The sequence below is a fragment of the Lepisosteus platostomus genome, chromosome 5 (genome assembly GCF_059453375.1).
Source record: "Lepisosteus platostomus isolate fLepPlt1 chromosome 5, fLepPlt1.hap1, whole genome shotgun sequence".
In the NCBI taxonomy this organism is placed as follows: Eukaryota; Metazoa; Chordata; class Actinopteri; order Semionotiformes; family Lepisosteidae; genus Lepisosteus; species Lepisosteus platostomus.
In genome coordinates, this window is record NC_142615.1 from 5,988,321 (window position 1) to 6,014,988 (window position 26,668).

Sequence of the window (26,668 nt, forward strand, 5' to 3'; positions counted from 1 at the left end):
TCCAGATCATTTGTTTACGTTTTTGTTTCTGGAGCAACTGTTAGATGAAATGTGCTAATATGTAACCTAACTCCAGTGTGAATAACTAGAAGAGGGGAGCAGCTCCATTCCATACCATGGGAGCTTTGAGATTGGCTGGGCCAGATCTCTCATTTGCATATCTGATTTGGAAATATAACACTAAACCCCTTCTTGCATGGATTTAACTTGCACCCAAGAGTCCCCTACTGTGTATTGCTACTTATTTTTTTATGATAAGTGGTGATTACCAGTTGACAGGTTTTATTTGTTGAATTATAAATGGTTTTGTATTATCATCCTGAATGGCCTGTACTCAAGGTTTGGTAGGGTATGTGTTTTTATTTCATTTACCAAATTGAATTTTTGCTCTTTTAGTATTTGTCTAGAAGGCTTTCTGAAGTCAGGAACCCCATTTATTTGGTGAAAAAGGATTCTGTATTAATATTAATATTTCTCATACAACATAAATAGGGTCTTTTATGAATAAAAAGATCTTGCACTTGGAAATCTTGATAAAGCTGTGTGCTTCCATACACTCAAGCAGTTTTGATTCCTAATATTTGACCTTAGGTGCGGGAACGGGTCTTTTTTGCCATTTGATTTCCAATTGATCAGCACAGTATAGAAAATAGACCCATAAAGCAACCTCAGCAGTGACAAATGTCACTGTGTCACTTGGGTTTATACGTCGGGGTCCAGTAGTGAAGCTCCGCTCCTGTTTAGCCTCCGAAGCCGTACAGGGTGCGGCCCTGGCGCTTCAGCGCGTACACCACGTCCATGGCAGTGACGGTCTTCCTCTTGGCGTGCTTGGCGTGCTCTGTGTAGGTGACGTTCTCCAGGAACACCTTCAGCACCCCGCGGGTCTCCTCGTAGTTCAGCCTGGAGATCCGCTTCACTCCCTAATGGCGAGCCAGGCTGCGGATTGCGGACTTGGTGATTCCCTGGATGTTGTCGCAGAGAACCTTACGGTGACGCTTAGCACCTCCTTTCCCGAGTCCCTTTCCGCCTTTGCCTCTTCCAGACATCTTCTAGTTATCAGCTGTGAACACGACACACACTGCTCATCTTTGATGTATAATAGACATCTTTCTTTGATGTCTATTATACATCAAAGAAAGATTTTTATAGGTGTAGAAACTAGTAAATAAAGCCAATGATTTGTTTTAGAAATGTATTCTTAAAATATACAATTATTCACACCTGAACAATATGTAGTTCAAATTATACATTATATACAATATTGTATTCAAATGTCTAATCATCATAAAAAAAACAACTAGTAAACTTCAGTTACAAATTCTAGTAACATGGCAATAAATATAGTAATGACAAACACAAACTAATTACATGAACACGCTAATATTTAACTCAAAACCACATTTCGATTCAAATATAAATTTTTAAAATTTACAACTTCTTTATTTCCACGAAAATATTATGTAGCACAAACGCTACTTTCTAATAAAGACAGAAAGAAACTGTTTGTTTTGTGTCTACTGGTGATCCTCCTCTCGATACTAATGAAATGTTTAATATGATCCCTCGAGAAAAAAAAGGAATCAATTTCCGCCTGGAATGATTGATGCCCCATCAAACATTTTGTAATATCCCTGGAAGTTTATACAGTAGAATCCTGGTTCGTGGCTTAAATTCAAGGTAAATGAGACTAAGGAAACGAGTTGGAAACTTGATGTCGAAGTGGGATTTAAATCACCCATTTCACATTTTACTTCATTGGGCAGTATGTGCCAGAGAGCAATGCCACTGCATCTCTTCGATAGCTCAGTTGGTAGAGCGGAGGACTGTAGTGGAGTCAACAGGGAATCTTTAGGTCGCTGGTTTGATTCCGGCTCGAAGGAAGGTGCTTTTCATGTAATTTAATCAAAGAGTTAAAAAAGCGACTCTGTTTTATTCAGACATTGATCAAAAGCTCAATAATCGACTAAGCAAAGGCTCCTGTTCCGAATTCAGCCCACGTCTGATTGTCTTTTTTTTGCCAAGATCTGATCTTTGAATTAAGGGACTACACTGTCTGCTTTGTAATTCAAAAATACATACAAATGTCAAGTTTTTTGTAGATATAAAGGTGTTCTCTGTTTTCAAAGGATAGTTACTTAATTGGCATAATGATTTGGTATTGATTTTGTATCGTTGTATTATAAAGTTTGTGCTTTCTGTGTTTTTATCGTATTGTGAACTTATTTTTTAAACAAATGCTTACAAAGGCAAACACGGCACACATCTGTTTATACCAGCGGTGAATTGTACATTTTTATTAAGTACAAGCTACTGTGCACTTCTGGGAGTATAACAGGTTCGATATAAAGTGGCAAAAATATAAAAGGGGAAAATACCCCAGACTGCGTGTAAAGCCCTCGTTGTGACTGTTTTAGATTAAAATGGCCTACTGTGCACGAATTGTTGCAGAAACACAATCTGATATTTTGATAATTATTATTTTAATAATTTGATCAAATTGAGGCCCAGGATCCAAATCTTCAGTTCTGATTTTTTTAAGTGATATCTTTCCTTCCTGTCGTGGAAGTCACACGATGTGAGCAATTGTTTTTTTTTACGTTGCGATCCAAAGAGCCTCAGACGCACTGTAACCAAACCAGGATGGATTCTGCTGGGAGCCGGACTGAGCTCATTCTCACTCCCTGTGCTAAAAACAGAATTAGCTCTTCTCCGAACATCGTCTACAGCTGCTGGATGGTGCTCTGAGTCTTACTGCTCCGGCAATTACTTTGACGAAAGACAGATCACTTGTGCGCTTTTAACCTTCTCGCAGCTACTGGCGAGACTGACGCTCACGATATGAAGGCACCCGCTGGTATACCTTCTCTAACTTTCAGTCGCGACAGACTTCGCTTTTTTTTAAAAAAAGTAGATATAGCCCTGAAAAAAAGCATTAGCTTTATCAGTTTTATATTAATCTATTTTGAATCAAAGTTTGATATTTTTTTTATTTTTTATTGCATTTTACATTACAATAATAATAATCATCATCATTATTGCGTACACTTATATAGCGCTGTTCTGGATACTCCACTCAATGCGCTTTACAGGTAATGGGGACTCCCCTCCACCACCACCATTCTCCTGAATGATCACAGAGACTCAGGACCTCGGTTTAATGTCTCAGCCGAAGGACGGCACCTGTTTACAGTTTAGTGTCCCCGTCATTGTACTGGGGTATCAGGACCCGCATGGACCGCAGGGTGTGCGCCCAGCGACAGAAACCAGACGTGTGTCGGGCTCGGCTGCGAGCAGGACAATGACGTCATGGGGACAAAGTAGAGGAAATCAAAACGGTTCTATAAAAGACCTGTGTCAGCTGTTGGTTTGCAGTCTGGACTCTAAATCCTCCGATCCGATTTTAAATCTCTCTAATACCTGAGCTGCGGCTTCTTCCGAGTATTTATTCGTATACTTATTATGTGTAAATGTATAGATGAAACCTTTCATATATTGTTCAGTTTAAATCAAAATGCTTTACTGATACAAGAGAGAAGTATAGTATGAAAGATGTGACAAATTTGTGATTTCTTGGAACAAAACGGTTTTTATTTGCATTCGATATGAAGCGGATTTTTAGCGCGACACCCAAACCCTTTGTCTTTTTTAGAGTGATTTTTAAACAGACATAAATGTAGAAAATGTGTTTTTTTTAGTACTGCAATAGCAGGGTCAGTGGCGTAATGAATAACGCGTCAGGCCTCGCGTCAGAAAATTATAGGTTGGCCTGCCGTCTGGCTTGTTGCGTTTATACCACTTACATTCTTTTATATAAATGAACTCCACCTGAAAGCTATAGAAAACACTTTGGGTAAGTTGTCTGCAGCCTCATGCGAATTTTGACAACTTACCCAAAACACTGTACTGTCTGGAGATCAGCTCCAGCTCTGAACTCAATTGCAATGAAAAACCATGTGTAACAAAACTGGAGAACAGCTGAACTTGTGCTCAGTTCGGTGATGAGAGTTCAGAACTGTCCTTGTTGTAATTAGCACGAACTGCACAGGCTCTGAATCAGACCATGTCAATTAGTCTGAACAGTGTAGGACACGTTAATGTAGAATTATTAATAGGTTTATTAGTTAGTTAGTTCAGGTTTACCCACCTGAACTAATGTAGAATTATTACTTGGTCTGTCTCTTGTTTGTATATAAATGAATGTCTCTGACAACTTAATGTTAGTTTTACGATGTAGGTCAGGCATTGACATATGCACGAGTATAGGAAATGTCTCACTCCTGATTCAACTCATGTTCTATAGGAGATTGGCGATTCCTCCTGTTTCTCGTACAACCATATCAGAACAGAAGCCCGTGTCACCCAGCTGTGATTCAAGATCGACTCGCATCTTTATCCCTTTTTTGTTCGTGATCATTATTTTCTTTAGTTATGATCAATATTGAACTTTTTCTAAATTAAATGACAATAATCAAACATGCAGGCAGATTTTTGAAAAGTTTTCGGAATTGACAGGGTGCCCCTTTGGAACAGTCGTCAGAAAATGTGAGAAAATGAAAGTTATGTAATCTCTCCCACAAAGCATTGAAGATTGGAATCTGAGTGTAAAAAAGCTACCCGTCTCCCAATGATAGGCAGGGATACACACCATGACTCGAATAGACTCAGCGAACTTTAACACCTATGATATTACGAGTGCTTTGCACGTGTCGAATTTCAAGAAGGAACTACTACAACAGTTGTGGACATAATTCAATACCACCGGCAAAGTCCAATGCCGGCAACGTCTGAGAAAATAATGTTCACTCATGGAATTTGGTCTTTGAATGGCTGGTGGGAAAATTCATTTATACTCCTGTTGCACCCTCAGCTGAAACATGTTAAAATAACAACGCAGATTTGTTGGAGAACCTGACAAGAATTATTGGGTTAGCACTGTATGTATTCTTGTATATTTACTTTAATTTTAATATAAATGTAAACATGCATGCTGTATAATCTATTGTAATTTTAAAATATGTTAGCTGAGGATGCGAGGGGGGCTATTATACCTTGTGAAACACGAACTGTAAAAAAGGCTGGTATTTGAAAAAAATTGGCGATCACAAGAAAACCACAATTTATGTGGTATTATCATCAATATCCTTCAAAATCTACGTTCAAATGAAGGATTTGAAGAAACTATGAAAAAAGCAATAGTAGCAGCAGAGGATTTTGATTTTTGCTCTTCAATTCAGTAGATCACTGTAGAGTTGCGCCCCTACGAACAGCACAAAGGATGAAACCCACCTCCTTCGTTATTGCTATGTTTGTGCCGAGGAAAGTAGCGTTTGTGCTATTGAAAGCATCTCGGAAGATGAAGGTGCAGTCACTTCCACATGTCATGATATCATTAGATCCGACGACAAGAGCTGAAGCCCCCCAGTCCAAGCCAGCAATGTGAGGAAGATGGACATGGAGGAAGGTAGCGTGGCTGAGCGGTCTAAGGCGCTGGATTTAGGCTCCAGTCTCTCTGGGGGCGTGGGTTCGAATCCCACTGCTGCCAAATGTTAACGTTTTAAGAACTGCAATACGATCAGTAAAAGCGCTTTTTGTTAGGCTGCGGGAGGTGTTTAGAGATAGACTTTCTAAAAGACAGGCTTAACATCAAGGCAGAAAAAATATTTTGTTTTCTCAACAGAAATTCTCTTTGGCACGTTCAGCTTTATGTAGGGAACAACGTCTGCCGAGATCACTTTTGAGGCAGTGCACATGATAGTGTACCGGCAAGTACATTTAATATTGGCTGTGGTGGTGAGCTGCTTTTGTCTGTGAAACTTTTAATTCTTCACGCCGAATCGTTGGCAGGGGTAAAGCTTATTAAATCTTTGAACATAGCGCTCCATCAGAAGTACTTTGTTCGTGATCAAAAGAGATCAGAGGATTAACTTCATGAATTCACATAGCATACCTTACAGGAAAGATTTAAAAGGGGAATTGATTGTGCTTCCTGATGTTGTTCCTGTGGTTTCTTTGGATACAAAGGTGAATGTTCTTTGACATTCTGCTAGAGTATCCACTGGGTGGGTTTTATCGATTAGCTCGGATAGGTCATCAGTGCTCCGTCTCCGGAAAATAATCAGCACTGTTTTTTCCTGTGCTGTCTTTTAAAACATATAAGATCACGAGTTTACAGATTTCTCCAAATAACAACTATACATTTTAACCCAGCGGTTAGCATTCCTTCAATCCAATAGTTTTACTCTGGGATAAAAGCAGCGCAATATACAGAGAGATGATACTCAAATATTTCAACGTTCTGTTGGATTACCTGTATGGAGATATCGCTCAGAATTCCTAATATGATTTTGAGTTCAGTTTTGCTTTACTACTTTCAGAGTCTTTTATTGACCTTGCTGAAGCAGAGAAGTGACATAATCACAAATTTTGTGACCTTGCTGAAGCAGAGAAGTGACATAATCACAAATGCGACCTACCTGTGCTGCTGTTTCTGGTTAATAATTATTATTGCGAGGAAAAAAAAACAGCTCCTTGCATTAAGAGCAAGAGCAACCAACGCGCTCTCTTGTTGAGTTGGGTTTTTTCCGTGGTGCTCTTCCTCAGATGCAAAGTTATTTGGCGAGCAAGGATCTCTGAGAAGGAGCCTGAATCCTTCAAAATACTACGGAAGGAATCAAATTTATACGTTTCTTTGGATCGAGAAGATGATCATTATGAGACTCAAAACATGCCTGTCTTTTCCTTTTTCGAGGACAAATGAATTATTGAGGTGTAAAAAAGGGTTCAAAACCAAAATCACCTGCTATTGCTGCTGTTTCTTCAAATCCTTCAACTGATCATCGACATAGAGAAATAATATTATACAAATTGTGGTTTTCTTTTAATTGCCAATTTGACTGTAATTACATCTTCGTTTACAGATATCTTGCATGTATCACAAGGTATAATAGTCGTCGTGCGTTCCCAGTTAAAATGTTTTAAAAAGTACAACATTTATGGTTACATCCATATTAAAATGAAGGTAAATATAACAAGATATTAAAATACAATTGTACAGTCCTAACTTAATAATGCCTCTGAAGTTTTCCAACAAATCCGAACTGTAATTTTAAAATATTATAGCTGAGAATGAAAAGAGAGTACAAAGATCAAATTCAATGAGTGAAAATGCACCAGTAGTTCTCTAAACTGAGTTTCTTCCCTGAAATGACTTGCTTGCGAAGCACCAAGCAGCCTTGAACAGTTCGCGGAAATCAAATATACAGTACAGATGGATTCAGAGTGTGCTTTCCAACTTTTGTGCAACATTTTCCTTTGATAGGGCAGAGTTGTCTTTACAATCTGGGTTAAATAAAAAGGTGTGACATCAGTGTTAAACAGCTTTCCTTCTTGGGGAACAACGGTTGTGTTCCATATTTCTAACTATTTTGGTTTCAAGATCGCAATTTAGTGTGAAACATAAAAGCCAGCTGGATAAGCTTGATTAATTTCCCTCACGGGATGAATAAAGTATCTATCTATAAATCTCTTACATGTCATTTACAATGGCCTTTCAACTAATAGCCCGTGCAGGGATCAAACCCCAGCTGTTGGTACGAGTTGCATAAGACCCTGTAACGCGCAGATAAGAAACTTAGCTCTGCTTCTTCATTATATACACAGTGAGCTATATATGCGAGCTTACTGCCCCCTGCGGGCTCTGTATTTGATTGTGGTGGAGACCAGCCGTGGAGATAAAGTGAGACGGGTGTGTACATTAAAAGGCTCATAGCGTCCCTGGGAGGGCTCAAACCACCACCCTTTTTGTTAACAACCGAGCCACAAAGACTCATGTACAGCTTAACACTCCTCGGTCTCAGTGAAAGTGATACACTAAAATTTCAGGAGATTAATTTGTTTTTAAAGGAAAATCACCAACAGTGGCCGAGATCTACTGGAGTTTTTAATTCTATACTGCGATTTCTGTAGGGTTCTCTGTGAAAATACGAGTTTTGACGAGAAGGGATGGACATATAAGGTCAGAAGGCTTGGGGAATTGAACTTTAAGGTGAAGACTGCGGGTTCAGTAGCAGCAAAACCTGATCAGTATCAGTTGACTCTGATATACTTTGAAAATGAACTTGGAGATTTAGAGTCAGACGTGCTACCGTTGCACCATGGGGTACTTAATTAAAAAAAATAGAAAAACAGTCAGTGTTCCTGGATCTGTTATTGAGAACAACACCTGCACTTCAGCTGCGCAGGAAGAATAAAATGTGGTCTGGGATGAAGAGACTCTCTTCAGAAGAGCGGCGCTCCTCACAGGAGGAAAAAAAATCTTTTTTTTGTGAAGCTGATTTGTCTCCTTTGGGGAATTCAAATTAGCTGGAAGTTGTGACCTTGTGGTGCAAAGGTAGCGTGTCTGACTAAAGATCAGAAGGCTGCGTGTTCAAATCACGTTGAGGTCTACTTTTAGTTTTTCAGGTTCTGCTCGTCCTGAACACAGAATTCACACCATGCAGTTGAGTTCTATCTGTACACCACATAGATAATCTAAACTAAATAGAGCCCTACTGGACATACAGTTAGGATCTCACACAGCGAATACCCTTGAACACAAGAGAGAAGGCACAGTTCACATCTGCGAAACATCACATCCGTCTTTAGAGACAGCTACATCAGAGAATGGAATCCCGGAAGTTTCAAATAACTTCTTTTCATACAGGTTCAAGCAAACCTGAAAGTTAGGGAGTTTCCGGACATTTTTTTTTATTAAAAAGTGTCTGAAGCCTGAAAATGTAATTTGAAAAAAAAAAACGCTATTGGACATTAGCAGGTACTTTTTGTAACAATTTGCTATTTCATGCTGGAAAACAAAGGAAACAGACCCAATGTTTGCTTTCAGGTGCGGTTCATTACATAATAGACATCTATTACTGAGGAGCTTGAATAAAATTTACACGAGCCAGGTAGAAGTCGGACCTACAATCTTGTGATCCAAAATCAGAAGAACCTTGTCGCCCTTGGGAGATGTCAAACGCATTGGACATGAAAAATGCCAGATAAAAGCCAGTTCTCTTCGTTTCTCAGTGTCGGGGCTGCTACTGTATGTAAAAGAGGCAAATTGCTCTGAGAGCAGGTTCAGCACTTTCTGAACGCAGATGTCTCAGAGCGGTGTGTCCAAGAGGCTGTAAAAGGTGATGGTGGTCCTGTCACCGTAGCTTATTTGGTTAAAGTGCCTCTTTATTGAACAAAAGAACTGTGATTCAAATCCCAGCTGTGTCTTTCTTCCTATCTTGTAGTACAGAACGTACCATCTTGGGCACTCACAAAGGGCTTGATTTCGTTAAATGCATGTGTTCATTTCCTTTCTGGAAAACTTGTTTTTGATGAAATTCACACAGCTTGCGAAACATGAAATTCAGTTCTTGGTTATCAGTGCAGAAGAAATATTACCGGCTGGCAAAATAAACGGTAAGAGATTTTTTTTTTTGATTCGAGAAGAGACTCCACCAGTCAGTCTCTGTGGCGCAATCGGTTAGCGTGTTTAGCTATTAACCGAAAGGTTGGTGGTTCAAGTCCACCCAGGGATGGGTTTCTTCTGTGATGTAAACATTGTTTTCACATAGGTCCATTGGATTTCTCAGCTAAACCATAGCCATTTTAATATTTGTAGGAAATGTGACTGTTCAACACTTGTCAAAAATGTCCAATAATGCCCAACATCGCAACTCCCCAGAAAACCATATTCACCCAAGAAAAATGATCGTTGAATCGTCATTTATACTCCCGTCACATCCTCTGCTGAAATATTTTAAAAATACAATGCAGATTTGTTTGAGAACTTGACAAGCATTGTTTTGTTAGCACTGTGCTGTTGGATTTTGATATTTGGACATATTTACCTTAATTTTAAACTGTAAATACTGTACAATCTATTGTAATTGTGTTGTAATATTAAAATATGTTAGCTGAGGATGCAAAGGGGTGAAAGGGAAAGGTCAGAGGGTATAGTAACAACAAGGTTAGGATTGGTGGAGGTGGTAGGGGTGTTGATGGTTTTTCTCTGTAGAGGATGATTGAGTTTTTTATCCTTCTCTGAAGTGAGAAACTGGAAGAGTGCAGTTGAGAGATCTGATGAGGTTAGTTATAAAAGGAAGTTGATGTGGAGCTGTTAGCCGTAAGAATTCCTTAATGTCTTTGATGTTGTCATCAAAGATAAACTGCAGTAAGCAAAGATAAAAAGAAAATTATCTGTGCATACTGCCCTGTCTTTCTAACACCTGAAGAAGGCTCCACGGCCAACACGTCGTGTTTCCTTTCTTCTCTTTTCAGCATGGAATAACCCTTTACTTGTTCCTTTGCAGCCTACGCATGCTGACGCAGCTACTCACCTGATATTTAACATTCCTATAACACAACTATGAATGTCCACTGTGGGTATTTTTTCCATGATTATTTATTCTATCATTGAAGCATATTTTATGTCATACCGAAGTCATAATCACCGATTTTTTTTTCATTTAGAAAGTCAGAAAATGATAAATCACTATGAATTGCATTTAGCCTGTTCTGATCTAGAGTTTCTATATACTTTAACATGCCATGTTCACAATGTCACAACTCAGAAATGCAACATTGAAGTGTTGTAATTACCAATGTACATAGTGTTGGAACATTGAGATGTTTTGGTAATGAGGAAGGAGGGACATGCCATGTTCACAGGGTCATATTTGAAAAAATGGCACTGTAAAATTTCCTAAAGTTCAGGATTTTGATAGTCTGTTCCATTGTCTCTCACACCTCATATTTGTAGGAAATGTGACTGTTCAACACTTGTCAAAAATGTCCAATAATGCCCAACATCGCAACTCCCCAGAAAACCATATTCACCCAAGAAAAATGATCGTTGAATCGTCATTTATACTCCCGTCACATCCTCTGCTGAAATATTTTAAAAATACAATGCAGATTTGTTTGAGAACTTGACAAGCATTGTTTTGTTAGCACTGTGCAGTTGGATTTTGATATTTGGACATATTTACCTTAATTTTAAACTGTAAATACTGTACAATCTATTGTAATTGTGTTGTAATATTAAAATATGTTAGCTGAGGATGCAAAGGGGTGAAAGGGAAAGGTCAGAGGGTATAGTAACAACAAGGTTAGGATTGGTGGAGGTGGTAGGGGTGTTGATGGTTTTTCTCTGTAGAGGATGATTGAGTTTTTTATCCTTCTCTGAAGTGAGAAACTGGAAGAGTGCAGTTGAGAGATCTGATGAGGTTAGTTATAAAAGGAAGTTGATGTGGAGCTGTTAGCCGTAAGAATTCCTTAATGTCTTTGATGTTGTCATCAAAGATAAACTGCAGTAAGCAAAGATAAAAAGAAAATTATCTGTGCATACTGCCCTGTCTTTCTAACACCTGAAGAAGGCTCCACGGCCAACACGTCGTGTTTCCTTTCTTCTCTTTTCAGCATGGAATAACCCTTTACTTGTTCCTTTGCAGCCTAACATTTTTATAGGAGGTGTTCTAGTACTTCTTGCCTCAGATAAAATTGCCAATACACTTAATTTCTACTCCATCAATATCAGCAGCGTTATCGGTACTGAGTCCTAAATGTACGTCCTGTCATCATATAAAATGTCAAAAGTTTCGACTGCATTCAACTGATCAAATTTCTCTTCGATGACAGTTATAATTTTATCCAAAATACATCCGAAACAAATTTGCACTGTTTTTTTTTTAATCCAGAAGAGCATCATCATGAGACTCAAAACATACCTGTTTTTTCTTCTTTCCAGGAGGAAGGATTGTTCAGATTCAAACATTGGTCCAAAATCAATGTACTCTCCTATCGCTGTTGCTTCTTTAAATCCTTCATTTGAACGTCGATATTGAGGGATGATATCGTACAAATTGTGGTTTTCTTTTAAAGCAAATTATATTAAAATATGAGCCTCTGTTATAGTTGTCTTGGAAGTTTCGGAAGGTATAATAGACCCCCTTGTGCCCTCAGCTAAAATATGATAAAATACAACAAAATGTATTTACATAGAACAGCATTTATGGTTATATGTATATTACAATTAAGATAAATATACAAAAGTATTAAAATACAAATGTACAGTCCTAGCATAATCATGCTGTACAACTGTCTTTTTTGCTTGTCAAGTTCTCCAACAAATCTGTCGTAATTTTAAATATTCTAACTAAGGATGCATCGAGAGCATAAATGAATTCTTCTGCTAGCCGTTCGAAGATCAAAGTCCTTGGCTGAATATGATGTCCTTGAATGTTGGTCATTATTGGCCATTCCCAGTGATATTGACTTACATACTTAATTGTTTAACAAAAACATTCACATTTCTTGCAAATATCAAGTGGGTTAAGGTTTTGCTAAGAAATCCGAATAAGTAGAGATGAGGTTTACATTGCAATAATGAGAAGTGCATTTCTGGGTGGGCTCAAACCACTAACCTTTAAATTAACAGAGACTCACGTGTGTCCCTTTTCTCCATTTGCAAGCTTAAAAAAAAGAAAATAATGCTTTTTTCTTACCAGCCTGCGATATACAAGGCAAGATTTGTATTTCATCTTTAACAAGCTGTATGAATTTCATGAAAAGCAAGTTGTTCCAGAAAGAAAATGAAAACTTCCGTTAAACAAAATCAAGCTGTAGGTAATCATCCATAGTGATACATTTTGTAAGACAAGACAGGAAGAAAAGCACTGCTGGGATTTAAGCATCTCCTGTTTAAGAGGAAAGCATGTTAACCAAATCAGCCAAAGTGCCCTCAGTGTATCAACACCATGTCTGAGTCAGTGAGCCTGCATAATGAGGGGGAAGAGACTGACTTCTGTGATGCAGTATCGACAGATACTAACCTTCTGTCCAACTGTTCTCTGCTGCATTCTGGATTAGCAGGTAAATATTGGTTTCCATGCGTGTGTAGGGGTTTTGTGTATTTACTGGGACAATTATTAATTGTAGCAGTAAGTCACAAAATGATTCTTTGATGGCTATTAGAAAACCGACTTTGCGGGTTAACTCATTAACGCACACACACAGATACTAATACACTTATTGATACATAAAATGTGCATATAAACATAACATATCTTAAGAGTGTGGGTTAGCAGAATACAAAAGGTATATATTAAATCATGAAGAGTTCCAAACCAAGAGGGATATACATTCAGTATACCATTCATTTAGACTGTTTCGTAAATGAACTGGGATTACAACTTCTACACTAGATACTCAAAAGCAAGTACATCACTCATAGGTATTAGATGGATATCAATTGTGGTTGAGGTAACAATTGAATTCTCGAGCTGTAATGCAGAATGTTGAATACTCATCCGATCTGTGTGGATACCGATCTCCTGCGGACATAAAGAAGCAGTGGCAGGCTGTTGTTGTGTGCAATCGGCACTCTCTGGCTCGGTGCCAGGCAGTGGCCGGTGCGGCTGGCGAGAAGGAGAGGAGGGAGAGATTCCTGTTGCGATGCGCTGCTGATGCTCTTTGAAGACCGGCTAGTTAGTGTTGGCTGAAACTAGCAGAGCTTGTGCACATGGAAAGTGACTACGGGTCCAAGCCAGTCACACTTTAGATGGGAAGAAGACTAGTTCGTTCCCGATGTAGCGCTAGTCCTGAATCCTGAGATTCAGCTGTCGACAGTTCCAACCGTAGTTCACTCGTTGATCAGGCGAGCTTTGAAGGTGGAGTACCCGCGGTTCACGGGGCTTGCTGCTGGGCTAACCTCGGGCGGATCCTTTGGTTATGCGTGGGCAACCTCCGTTCTCGACTCTTAAAACAAAGTTAAGTCCTGGCACTCGGACACACTGGCCGTCACGTGATTGTCCGAGCTGAGTCTGAGAACGTCCTGGAGGGGCACCTTCTGGGCATCGTGCTGCCTGTTTTATCTGGAGGAACTACGGTAGTTCAGTGGCTTAAAGTTCCGCGGGCATTCGAGACCCACGTGGGGTTACCCTGCCCTACCAGTTCCTGATTGGCTGATTGAGGTGGAGGATGAGTAACAGTGACCTCTGACCTTAGGGTTGTAAACCTTGGGATGAACCTCTCCCATGGAATCTCCCAGACAGTAAGGCGCCAGAGATGACCACTTATTAGGGTGGCTGGTGAATCTCAGCCTTGGGAGCTGTTCCTTATCAGGAAACTCTATCAGCTAGAAAAACACCTTAAATGTGAACCAGATGGAATGGCCTCTCTGTATCCAGCTGCACTGAGATGAGGGAGAGAGGGACTGGCAAGGGAGCAGCAAACTTAATTCCTGTATTTTAAATACGCCTTGCCGCTACAGAAGTGTCCTTAGAAGAAAAACATCTTCTATGATAGTGGTACAGTCCATCACACCCCTCCTATAGCCTTTCAAAGAGAAAAAAAACTGACAACAAAGTATGTCTATGTGTGGTAATCAACCAGGTCTTACAAACATTCTTAAACCCTTCCACCTCCTTTCATTGCAAATGATTTGTACATGTTAGAAGGTTAATTTTGGCTTCTGATATTATGGTGGATTAAGAGTCCTGAAATCTTTGTAGAAGTACAAAGATGAAAGAAAGGGCAGTGTAATCATGGCTAAGAGAAGGCAAATGTTGGACTATCTGCTTGGATTGAATGGAGCAAAACGTAGGCAACTCCTTGAGCAGAACCTGCTTCATCCTTCAGACTGGGGTTTCTGAAGATCTGTACATTTGAACTTTCAAAGTGACTAAAGTAAAGGAGTTTTCCCTTTTTACCACATAATTCCCACAGATCAACACTAACAGAGAGCCTAATTCCAGACAGGATTCAGTCACTGTCTCTCAGGCATCCCAGCAGTGGATTTCATGACTTCAGAAAGCCATCTTCACCAGTGGAGAACTCAATGCTCTGAGGTTTACTGGCAGAGTCTCACACTGGGTAATGTTAGATGTTGATAAATAATGTCCTATGGAATTCTACTATTGATAAATTCTACTATGGAACTGCGATGTGTCTTGAAAAAAATCTTCTATGATAGTGGTACAGTCCAGCACAGCCTTTAAAAGAGAAAAAAAAAACAAGGTAAGTCTGTGGTGTAATCAACTAGGTCTTGCAAACATACTTAACCTCTTCCAGCTACCAACATTACAAATGCTGTTTACACATTAGATGGTTATTTTTGGCTTCTGATATTATGGTGGATAAAGAGCCCTGGAATCTTTGTAGAAGGACAAAAGAAGGAAAAAAAGGGCAGTGTAACCATGGCCAAGAGAAGGGAAATGTTGGGGAGAGCTTTTTTCATTCACTTTTTATCATTGTTTTTCCAGCCCAACAAAGATCAACATATATGAGCAGGCATCCTGTGCCAAATCCAATCTGCCTTCCTTCCAAGCATACAGGAATGTGAGTGAATTAAATATTGACATATGAAAATACACAAAAATATGCAATCACACTGTAGTGTGCTTTCTGAAGGCACCAGTTCTGTAGGGTTTGGGCATTTACTGGGACAATTATTAATTGTAGCAGTAAATCACAAAATTGATTCTTTTGATGGCTTTAGAATCCAACCATGCTACATAACTCAAACAACGCACACACACAGGTACTAATACACGAGGATACATTTATTAATACATAGAATATGCATATAAACCTAACAGATCTTATCGAGAGGGTTATCAGAATACAAAAGGTATATATTCAATCAGTTACAAAGTGCTACACATATCAAAAGGACATACGTTCAATATATCATTCATTTAGACCGTTTCGTAAATGAACTTGGTTATAACTTCTACATTAGATACTCAAAACAAGTACATAACTCTTAGGAATTAAATTGATATCAACTGGTTGGGATAACAATTGAATTCTCGAGCAGTAATGCAGTGAAGTTGAATACTCATCCAATCTCTGGGGATTCAGATATCCTGTGGACTCAAAGAAACAGTTGCAGGTTGTTGCTGTCCAATCCGCGCTCTCTGGCTCGGTGCCAGGCTGTGCTGTGCGGCTTGCGACAGTGCGCTGTTGATGCTCACTGACCGGCTAGTTAGTGTTGGCTTTAACTAGCAAAGTTTGCGCACAGGAGAAAAGATGACTGTGGGTCCCAGCAAGTCAGGAAGAAGACCAGTTCGTTCCTGATGAAGCGCTAGTTCTGAATAGTGATTCAGCTGTCCACAGTTCCAACCTATTCACGAGGCCTGCTACTGGTGCTAACCTCGGGTGGATCCTCTGGTTACTCTCTGGCAACCTCCGCTCTAGACTCTTAGAACAAAGGAAAGTTCTGGCACTCGGACACACTGGCCGTTCCGTGGTTGTCTGGGCTAAGTCTCAGGATGGTCAGGAGGCGCTCTGCGAGAATGTCCTGCCCTTGGGAGCCTTCTGCTCCTGGGCCGTCCTGCCCTGGAATTCTCCTTTGAATTCCCTTTAGAAAAGTCCACAGAATTCTCCTGAATCTTACTACAGGCTCTCTGTGTTTCTTGTTTTTACCTGGAGGAACTTCAGCTCGTTGATTGGTGAAAGTTCCATGGGCATCAGAGTCCCACGTGGGTTACTTGGCCCTACCAGTCCCTGATTGGTTGATCAAGGTGAGATATGAGTCATTTACTCCTGACACCTAGGAATGCAGTCCAGATGTCCATCTGGCACTCCCTAGACAGATAGGCGCCAATGGATGACCATTGATCATGATAGCCAGGCTTAGCTAAGTGCATCCCCCTTTGGGAGCTGTCCCTTATCAAAGAAAACCTTAAATCAGCCTGCATGAGTAGTTTCTCTGTGGCTGCACCACAGAGATGAACAGAGATGGGGCCTCATTTGGGAAGGCTCAGAACACTTAATTCTTTCTTATTAATAAGCCTCGCTGCTACAACACATATGCAGTTTGAGCAAACATAAGACAATAACCAAGTACCACAAACTACCAGGCATCTAGTATCATTAGCAGTTCAGGTGGGGAGCTGCATCACCATGTGTAGGCTGCAAAAGAACAAGTAATAGGTCTTTTCCATGCTTAAAAGAAAAGAAAGAAAACACAACATTTCAGCCGTGGAGCCCTCACACCTGAAGAAGGCTCCACAGCTGAAACGTTGTGTTTTCTTTCTTCTCTTTTCATCTAGTGTCATTAGCCTTTTAACAGTTCCTGTCAAAATAAAATAGAAATGGATAACATTCTAGAGAGAGTTTGAAATACCAAGGTACAATTTAAAACATATCTCTTCCACTACAACCACAATATTTTGGAGAGATCGTTGAACCTCACTGTTCTGACATGTCCGTTAGCCTCCGTCCTGCTTCAGCAATGAATGTGGCGGGGCACATTCTGAGGGAGATGAGGTCAATCATGTGGCAGGAAAACCACGCTATGCTTTTTTTTGAGATCCTGAAAAGGACAGAAGGGCCATGTATATGTGTGCAGCTGGATATGTAATTACAGGTGGCGTAGCAGATTCTGCTGAAGCCCCACTGCCTGGTGTGGACGGTAGCTGTGTATATTGCAGCAGAATTGTGCATGTGAGATCAAGGGGGAATGTCATGTGTTTCAGCACTTCACTCCCTTCAGTAGCACATGATTCCCTGAGTTCGTTGGATGACCTGTGGACCGATCTTTCACGCTGAAGAATTCCTTAAGAAGAATAGATCTCGGCCCACCATCCCAATGCCTCCGTCTCAAAACAGCAATCTCCCACTGCCCTTAGTCTGCAAGGCAGTCCTTTCAAATGCGATGACAACGCCTAGACCTTCGTTGCCTATTGTACGAGCTGAACTTTTGTGCTCATCAATTCAACGCTCTTTCCATCAACTCATCTTGTCTTTTGACGCTTCGTGTTTTGCGCTCCTTTGACTATCGGCATATCGGGTGACTGCAAACACTGAAGTTCTTGCTTACGGAGTGTGGAACATTGTTTTCAAGTGATCGCTGTTCTGTCATGTTGACGCCAAGTGAATCTTTCTTTGGCAACATGGGCAGGCTGACAGCAGTGCGAGCGAAAGTAATGGCAAATTTCTTGACTTATTTCTGAATGTGAATGTTCTTTAGAAAAGGGATGCGGCGTTGCTTCTCGCCCGTGTAAAGGTCACGCATTCCAGACGTGGTTATGAGCAAACAGTTGCTGCAAGTGTTTGAAAAGAGCAAGAGAGGAAGCAGCCCTGCCCCATGTGAGGATCAAACACCTTTTGGCACATCAAGCTCTAAGCACACACCTGGAGGATGCGAGAATTGATCCTGCTACCTCCCACATGCAAAGCAAGCGCTGTACCATACAAACCAACCCCCCTCGCTGGGACTTATGCCTCGGCGTCACCTAGTGCCGCTTGTTCCCCTCTTACCGGGCACAGTTCACTGCCCTTCGTCTACAAGGCAGTCGTGTAATTGCGGCTTTCTTGACTTATTGATGAAGGTCTGACTGGACGAGCGAATGACGCCTCTCCCCCATCCTCAAGCTCGCTGACAGATTGAAATGGAAAGTGCTGCTGTGGCTCGTTGGTCTAGTGGTATGATTCTCGCTTAGGGTGCGAGAGGTCCCGGGTTCAACTCCCGGACGAGCCCTTGTGTGCTCTTTTCCTCCTCTTCCACAAGAATGGGAACTGATATCCACATCACTTCCCAGCGTCTGCTTATGGCAAACGATGGAATGTGACTAATGACTGAACGAGCCTGGTGAATTCTCATCACGTGGCACAATGAGAGCGTGCAGTCAGCTGTCCGAGGCGGCAACCTCATTGCTCGTTCAAAAGAACACGTACTGAAAACTCATCACCACTATGTCGTAGATGAGCACCGCGATCGCTTGTTGTCATGCGTCCTTACTTGGGAAATGCAGAAGGAAAAACTGCCCTCTCTCAGCCACCGAAACGTGTGCGGCTCGCCTTGCGCTCTCTGCGCCTCGCATATTTGTGGAGCTGTCTGCTCTTCTTTCTGTTGAAGTAATCAAGTTACGGGGTGTCCTGCAGCCTATGATGTTCTCACTGAGAGCTTTCAAGATTTGAAGGAAAACTACGAGCTTGATTGCTCAAGTCGAACGAATGTGATTGTTAAGCAATCGATGATCAAAAGCACGTCTTCTAACAATTCGTGAGAGTATTATCAGCACTGTTTTCACTCGGATATACTTTTCACTTGCTAAGCTGACAAATTGGACGAGAAAATGCCGGAGACACACATAGTGCAGACTGAGGTTGGGAAGGAGGTGTGGCCCTTCAACGCTTGACAATTGAAGGACATTCTCTCCGCAACGGAGGAGCACCTGTCAGAAGTCACAGAGGCTAAATGAGAGCACCAGGCTCCTGGAGCTCTAAACTCAGACCTGGAGGATGCGGGCATCAATCTCGCTACCTCTGGCATGCTAAGCGAGCGCTCTACCATTTGAGTTTATCCTCCTCGCTTCATGCTTCTCGGCATCATGTCTTACCGCCTCTGCCCCTCTTACCGGGCACCGCTCACTGCCCTTGGTCTGCAAGGCAGTCCTTTCAAGTGCGATGACGACGCTGGGACCTTCGTTGCCTATTGTACGAGCTGAACTTTTGTGCTCTTTCCATCAACTCATCTTGTCATCTTACAGTCTGGGTAATTGGAGACTGCACTGTTCTGCTTCCTAAGGTCATATACGGGTTTTTCGCATGAAGCCGTATTGAACAGTATTTCTGGATAGTATGGCATTGTGAACATGTGCACACAGCGGTCCCCCGGGTTCCAGTTAGTGCGTAATTATGCATCAATGAAAAACGAAATTAGCTCACTGAAAGTTTGATGTAAAGAATGTGGAAATTTCCAGAAGTTGTGGTCTTTTAAATGCATTTGGTTTGAAGACGTTCTGTGCTTCAATTGTGAAGATATGGACAAAACAATATTTGAGCGTGGTAAAAAAAAGTCATAAAAATGACAAAGTGAAGGCTGAGAAAGCATTCACAATGCATTTTATACACAAAGCAAGTGTTTTTGTAACTCTAAGAGATTTCGCGAAAGCACTACAGGCATGCCAAAATCGTTTTCGAACTTCAAGCTAACTTTACCCCGGTCTTAGAGAAAGGACTGCCTTTCACTTCTCTGTGTTTTCTTTCACAGCGCTGTGCACCTTTTCATTGCTCTCGCTTTCAGAGCCTCTGCACAGCACACGACTCGACATCAGGAAGCACATTGAAGTGAAAGCAGAAAGCGCTGCGACATGCACTGTGCAGATCCCGCCACACTAAGAGGTGAGTGGGTCTGTTCGATCACAGCGCATAGGCGAATCCCCAAACAGTGTGCGTGGCAACAAAAAAAGCTGCTCTGTTTTGAACTGGGGACATTGCACGTGTGAGGCTAACGTGATAACCACTACACTATGGAAACGGTGGGAAATTGTGCCCAGTGGCCCACTGCTGAGCTTCACCAATGCTATTCAGGGACCAATGCTATTCGATGTGAATTAAATGCTATTCAACTGTCCAATTCTATTCTGGGGTGGAAAAGGGTGGAGCCGTGTGTGTCTTTTGTTCAAAGACACCCCCATCTCAGAGCCGGAAGTACAAGCCTTCCTCCCGCAGGTCAACAAAGATGTTATTGTTTAAGAAGATCCTGCGAAAGTCGGCCATCTGCCTTTCAGCCCTGCAGTAGTCCAGGCTGAGAGAGAAGCAGTCCTTCACCCTGGCAATGTACAGCCTGACAAGGTCTGGCTTCAGGCCATTGTACATCATGAGGTTCCTCCTCTCCCAGACAGCTGTCCTCGTTAGGCTGAGGAGGAGGTTCACTAAAATGGCGTTAACACCCCCCCTCAGACCTGCGGTACCCAAAGAGGAACAGCTCTTTCTAGGGCACCCCGTCAAGAACAGCTCCTCGAACAGAGCGAAACAGGCCATCCAGCAGATCCGTCAAGTACGCCCTGGCTCGAGCTGGGGGAAGATCTTACCCCAGAACACCTCTGAGACCGGCACTCTGAAGCGTTTCGCCACCATCAGCCTGTAGAACATGCTGGTGGTGCACCCCAGGAGGTCCACCCCACAGTCCCCCCACTTCACCCTCAGCTCCGGCCAGGCCGGGCCTGCTTCCCCGTCTTGTAGATGGAGCTTCTCCAGCCAACTGTCCGGGAGACCGAGTTTGAGCTGCTCGTAATCCTGACGGATCTTACTGACAGGCAGCTCGTCGTCGACCTCTCGCACAGCGTCGACAATAGCCTGGGTGGGCAGAAATCCGTCCTTTACTTCATAAAGAAGATCCTTGACCTTGGATATGCCAGCCTCGTAGAGCTGCCTGTTCCATCGAGACACCAGCAGGGGGTCGAGGAACAGAGGCTGTTCCAGAATCTGGGCCCGGGTCTCCGGCGTGTAGGAGACATGCTGGGACATGAACTACCCCCTCGCCAGCAGGACCTCCCTGTAAAAGGAGGGCAGATGTTTTATCAACCCCGGAGTCAGCCTCACCAGGAGAGTCTCCTGCCCCAAGCCCCCGTAAGTCTCGAGGTAGCTTCCCATACCAATCTTCCAAATGCTGACATTATCCAGGTCAAGGAACTTCTTCACTACTTTCAGCCTAAAGCTTTTCAGCTTCAGGCCTACATCACACAGCTTCAGCCCACCCCTGGAGATTTCCCCAATGAGGGTGTCATGAGTGACCCGCGGAGGCTTCCCCTCCCACACGAATCCCACCACCAGTTGCCTAATCTCATTCTCTACCCGTTCAGGAAGAGGCATCACAGACAGTGGGTACCACAAGAGGGACAGGCACAGTGTGTTAACGAGCAGGACCCTTCCCTTTAGGGTCAGGGACCTGTGTCTCCACCGATTTAATTTGCCCTCATCTTAATGAGCTTCTCCTTCCACAGGAGAAGCCCAGTGGCCTGCTCATCAGCGTTAATGTAGATGCCAAGGACCTTCAGGTGACCCGTCTCAACCCTGAAAGGGTAACCGAAGAGCGGGGCAAGGTCTGCCCTCCCCACCGGCATGACCTCAGACTTCTCCAAGTTTACCTTGGCGCCCGAGGCAGCGCACCACCTCTAAATGGCCGAGATCTCCGCCACCTCTGCCAACGTCAGTCTGGTGTCGTCAGCATATTGGTAGATCAACGAGGTGGCGGTGCCCCCAGGCAAGGTCACTGGAAAGAAGCTCGTGAGGGAACCATTCACCTTGACACAGCTCACGATCCCCTTGTACACGAGCCTCACCCAGGAGATGAAGGCCTCGCCGAAGCCAAAGCTCTTCAAGACCTCAAACAGGAAGGAATGCTCCACCCTGTCGAAGGCCTTCTCCTGGTCCAGTTTCAGGACGTATCCACCCCTCGGCTGCTCCCGCATAAGGTCCACAACATCTCTGATGGAGCACACCGTGTCCGCGATGTCTCTCCACTTGACGCAGTAGGTCTGCGAAGGCGACAGGATCCTGGGCAGAACCTTCCCGAGCCCGAGGGAGAGAACACGAGTTAGTATCTTATAGTCTGTGTTCAACAGACTGATTGGGCGAAAGTTTTTCAAAAGGGAGGGATCCCCCTGCTTTTTGTAGACAAGAGAGATCACCCCCCTTCTCATAGATGGGGTCAGAGCGCCGGTCCTGGCAATCTCCTGGAACACCTCCAGAAGGAGGGGCCCCTGGGACTGCTGAAAGTGTCTGTAGAGCTCGGAGGAGAGCCCGTCCCACCCTGGGCTCTTGTTAGGAGACGAGCCCCGAAGTGCTTCAAGCACTTCCTCCAAGCTCAGCGCACTGTCACAGAGCTCACGATCGCTCTGTGACAGGCGGGTACTCACCCAAGCCAGCATGGCCCGGGTCTGCTGCTCATCCACCACTTCGGCCAGAACAAGACGCTATAAAAAGAAAACACCTCATTCCTAACGGCCTCGGGGGCAGAGAGCCGCACACCGTCCTCTCCCACCAGCTCCTCAATGAAGGAGCTGCGCTGCCTCTCCTCCTCCAGGACGAAGAAGAACCTCGTGCTCTTCTCGCCCTCGGCCAGATACTGGGCTCTGCTGCGCACCCTGGCTCCTCTCCACTTCTCCTCCTCCAGGGCTTGCAGCTCACCCCTCAGCTCCAGCAAGAGCTCGCAGCCCCCGCCGTGATCTGCCAGGAGCCCGAGCTCTGAGGTGATCCGAGCCCGAAGCTCTCTCTCCCGCCTGGCCTTCTCCCGCCCCCGGGACAGGCCATACGAGATACTGAACTCTTTGATGCCGTACTTGAGATTATCCCACCTGACCAGCTTTTCTGACCTATACAGGGGACACTGCAGCTGCTGCCGGATTAGGTCTTCTATGCCCTGACACAATGAAGCCTCCCCCAGGAGCGCGTTATTAAAGCACCAGGGGCCGGGGCCCCGGTCCTCCTGTGCCCCTGCTACAGAGAAGTGAAGCACAGCATGGTCGCTCAGGGTCGTGAACACATACCGCATCCGGCTCAGGCACGGGAAGAGACTCATGTGCCCCAGCAACAGGTCGATCCGGCTCTGTCTCAAGACACCTTCAACGACCTGCCGCCGAAAAAAGTCCCTTCGCACACCATAAGCCTGACACCACGCATCCACAAACCCATGAGCCTCCGCACTGCGCTCCAGGAAGCTGCGAGCAGCGCTGCTCTTAAAGGTCATCCCAACCGCGACATCGAGCGCACTCAGTGCACAGTTAAAATCTCCGACGACCAGCCCTGGCTGCTTGAAGAAGGCGAGCCGCTCAGCTTCCCCATTGGGGGCGTAGATGTTGCTCAGCAACACGGACTGTCCCAGAAACCCGAGACAGACCTGCAGGAGCCGGCCGTCCGTGTCGCGGTGCAGGAGCCTTACGCTCTCGTACACTCCCCTCCTCACCAGCACGGCCACCCCCCCTCCTGCACAGGCCGGAGGCGTTGCTGTAAAACAGCTCCCAGTCCCACTGTGCTCGCACCTTTCGGACACACTCCTCGTCCCAGAAGGTCTCCTGGAGGCAGACAACATCCATCCGCCCCAGCAGAGCTAACACTGCCCCCAGCTTCGCTCTGTCCCTCAGCCCGTTGGCATTTAAAGAGGCGAAAGATGCCATCACGTATATGGCCATAAGAGTGAAGTTAATTCTCCGGTCCTCACAACAGTTTCCCCGCCCTTTCTGCCACATTCTCATTGCCAACACTTGCTGCTTCCTCCCCACCTCCTGTCTCCGCCACCGCAGAGACATCAGGGATGGGTCTGCGGACAACTCTTGAACTGGGCTTGAGGTTGGGCTGAGGCCTGACGTGGTGCCACTGGATCCCGGCCTTCGAGGGCCCAGGCGGTTGTACCCCGGCTTGCCCACTCCCCTCCCCCTCCTCCCTGTCCTCCCTCTCCACCCCATCCATCTCCACCACCTCCCCTTCCCCCTCCATCTCCATGCTCAGTAATTCCCCCTCCTCTGTCCCTGCCCCATCCATCTCAAGACACCCATCCTCCATTCCTTCTTCCACCACTTCCCCTACCTCTCCTCCCACGACCATATCCAACTCCCCTTCCTCAGTCTCTGCCAACGGTGCCTGCCAGAGTATTGAAGAGGCTCCCTCACCTGGCAGGGTGTCTTGTGGCCACTGCAGGGCAACTGGGCACTTCCCCTCAGGCTCCTCTGGGTCCTCGGGCATCTCTTCGTTTGGGCCTATGTCCACCTTGCCAGGGTCTTGTCGCCGTTGCCGCTGCTGCTTGGTCACACGCCTCGCAGCAGTGCCTTTGCTGACCCCAGCAGGCTTCTCATCCCCTGGCCCAGAAGAAGGCCCTGCTGGCTCACCGGTAAGCTGGGGAACCGCTGACGGTGATGGTGGTGGTGGTGCTGGTGCCGTCGCCTCCTCCCTCTGCATCTCTCCCTGCACAGGCTGGGGTGTCATAAGCCCACTGGTACGCTGAGGGGCTGCCTCTGGTGGTGGTGGTGCCCGTAGGATCTCAGCTGCACCACGCTGCACCGCCGCATGTTGTGGAGCAACCTCCCTCTGCTTCTCTTGCGGCACAGAGTGGGATGCAGCAGGATTGTTAGGGCAACGGGGCGCCCCTGCTGGTGGAGATGCTGGCTGGTCCCCGGCTCCTTTCTGCTGCACTGTACCCAAGATTGGAGGGGCCTCCCTCTGCCTCTCCCCCATCACCGGCTGGGGCGTTGCTGGCTCACTGGGGTCCTGGGGCGCCGCTGCTGGCAACTCTCCATGCTCAGCTGCAGCGGCCACCCGTAGTCCATCTTCAACCCCTTCAGCGTTGCGGGCAGCTGCTCCTGCTCCGGCTGGATCTTCCGGCTCCGGCTCGCAGTTGCAGCTCATGAGCGCATGGAGGCAGTCCGGGCACTTGGCAGCGGTGCAGTTCCTGGCGCAGTGGCCGGGCTGTCTGCACTCATAGAAGAGGAACTCAGGGCAATCCTTGGCGATGTGCCCCGAGTCCAGGCAGACATGACACACCCTTTGTTGCTGGTCGTGGAGGACCCTGAAGTACTGCCCCCCCTCTGCCGTGGCGAAGCGGGTGCTGTATGGCAACGAGGCTACATGCTCGGGAAAGCGAATCCGAACAAACCTCGTGCCATCAGCAATGGTGGTCCCGGGGTAGTGGCGCATCCTGATGTCCGAAATCACTCTCACCCCCCAGCTACTCAGCTTCTCCTTGATAGTCTAATCTGAGATATATGCCGAGAGGTGGAGGAAGGACACCACTACCTCCTTCCGCTCCAGCCAGTGGCAGTAGCAGGGTGTGGCCTGCACATCCAGCCCCACAGTCACCGTGTCTGCATGTTCCTTTGAGTCCAGAGTCAGTTCAAACTCTTTTGGCGTCTGGGGGCGGCAGGCAAAAAGAGAGCCCTCCCCACAGACGCCGTGCACCGCTGCGATAATAGCACCCGCTATTATCTCCACGCCACGGTTTCTCCACACCGCTCACATCCACCACAAAAGTATGCACCCTTGCAAAAACCCGCCGGGGGAGTCGGTCCGAATTCCTAATCCTTCTCTTTCCTACACCACTCTCCTCCTCGACTACAATAACATCCTCTGCCTCCATGTTTTTTCCTTCCATTAAAACACAAACAGGACTCAGAAAGCAACAAAAAAGCAACAAAAAAACCCCAAAAGTCTCTCCCCTCCCCAAACAGAGCTAGGCTGAAGGGGAGGGCTTCAAAAATCAACCAAAAACACCAAAAAACCACAAAAATCAAAGTCTTACTTAAGACAAACAAATCCTCTGTTCCTCTTCTTCTTCTCCTTCTTATAGAGAGGACAACTCCGTCACCTCTTTTACGACGCTGCTTTTTTTCCCTTGCGTTTTTCTCTTCTTCCACGTTCTCTCTCTTCACTGAGAATAGAATAAAAAATGCTCACGCTAATACACAAGCACCCGTGTCTCGCCAAAGCTGACAAATAAACAGACGGACAAGCCGCACTGCACGTGTGAACAAGGGAATGAGCGAGCGAGCGGGGATAGGGCGCCTCCTACGCTTAAAAGCTTACAGCACCTGGTATTCCAAGGACGTCTCTCATCCAAGTACTAACCAGGCCCATCCCTGTTTAGCTTCCGAAATCAGACAAGATCAGGTGTGCTCAAGGGGGTGTGGCCGTAAGCGAGAGCAAGGCTCGCTTGCACCCTTCTTATTGAGAGGACAGCTCCGTCACCTCTTTTATGACGCTGCTTTTTTTCCCTTGCGTTTTTCTCTTCTTCCCACATTCTCTCTCTTCACTGCCTTCGTCCCCGCTCTATTTCACTTCAGCCTTTCACTCTTGCTTCCTTCCAATGAGGACGGAGCTGCGGGAGAAAGGGCACTATAGAGGATCGCTGTGGAGA

The 26,668-nt window shown here is 44.8% G+C and overlaps 6 non-coding genes and 2 pseudogenes across 6 annotated transcripts; 6 read left to right on the plus strand and 2 right to left on the minus strand.

Moving 5' to 3' along the window:
- The first annotated feature begins 378 nt into the window (after positions 1–378).
- Positions 379–434, plus strand: LOC148662699 (U7 small nuclear RNA). The gene has a single exon (XR_015939013.1). It is a non-coding gene; the product is annotated as a U7 small nuclear RNA (small nuclear RNA).
- A 306-nt stretch (positions 435–740) lies between these two features.
- Positions 741–1,046, minus strand: LOC148662700 (histone H4-like; annotated as a pseudogene).
- A 746-nt stretch (positions 1,047–1,792) lies between these two features.
- On the plus strand, positions 1,793–1,881 carry trnay-gua (transfer RNA tyrosine (anticodon GUA)). Its single transcript is given in 2 exon segments — positions 1,793–1,829; positions 1,845–1,881. It is a non-coding gene; the product is annotated as a tRNA-Tyr (tRNA).
- A 3,579-nt stretch (positions 1,882–5,460) lies between these two features.
- Positions 5,461–5,542, plus strand: trnal-uag (transfer RNA leucine (anticodon UAG)). The gene has a single exon. It is a non-coding gene; the product is annotated as a tRNA-Leu (tRNA).
- A 2,830-nt stretch (positions 5,543–8,372) lies between these two features.
- Positions 8,373–8,444, plus strand: trnaf-aaa (transfer RNA phenylalanine (anticodon AAA)). The gene has a single exon. It is a non-coding gene; the product is annotated as a tRNA-Phe (tRNA).
- Positions 8,445–9,495: 1,051 nt separating this feature from the next.
- Positions 9,496–9,569, plus strand: trnan-auu (transfer RNA asparagine (anticodon AUU)). The gene has a single exon. It is a non-coding gene; the product is annotated as a tRNA-Asn (tRNA).
- Positions 9,570–18,445: 8,876 nt separating this feature from the next.
- On the plus strand, positions 18,446–18,517 carry trnap-agg (transfer RNA proline (anticodon AGG)). The gene has a single exon. It is a non-coding gene; the product is annotated as a tRNA-Pro (tRNA).
- A 7,813-nt stretch (positions 18,518–26,330) lies between these two features.
- Positions 26,331–26,449, minus strand: LOC148662706 (5S ribosomal RNA; annotated as a pseudogene).
- Between the last annotated feature and the right edge of the window lie 219 nt (positions 26,450–26,668).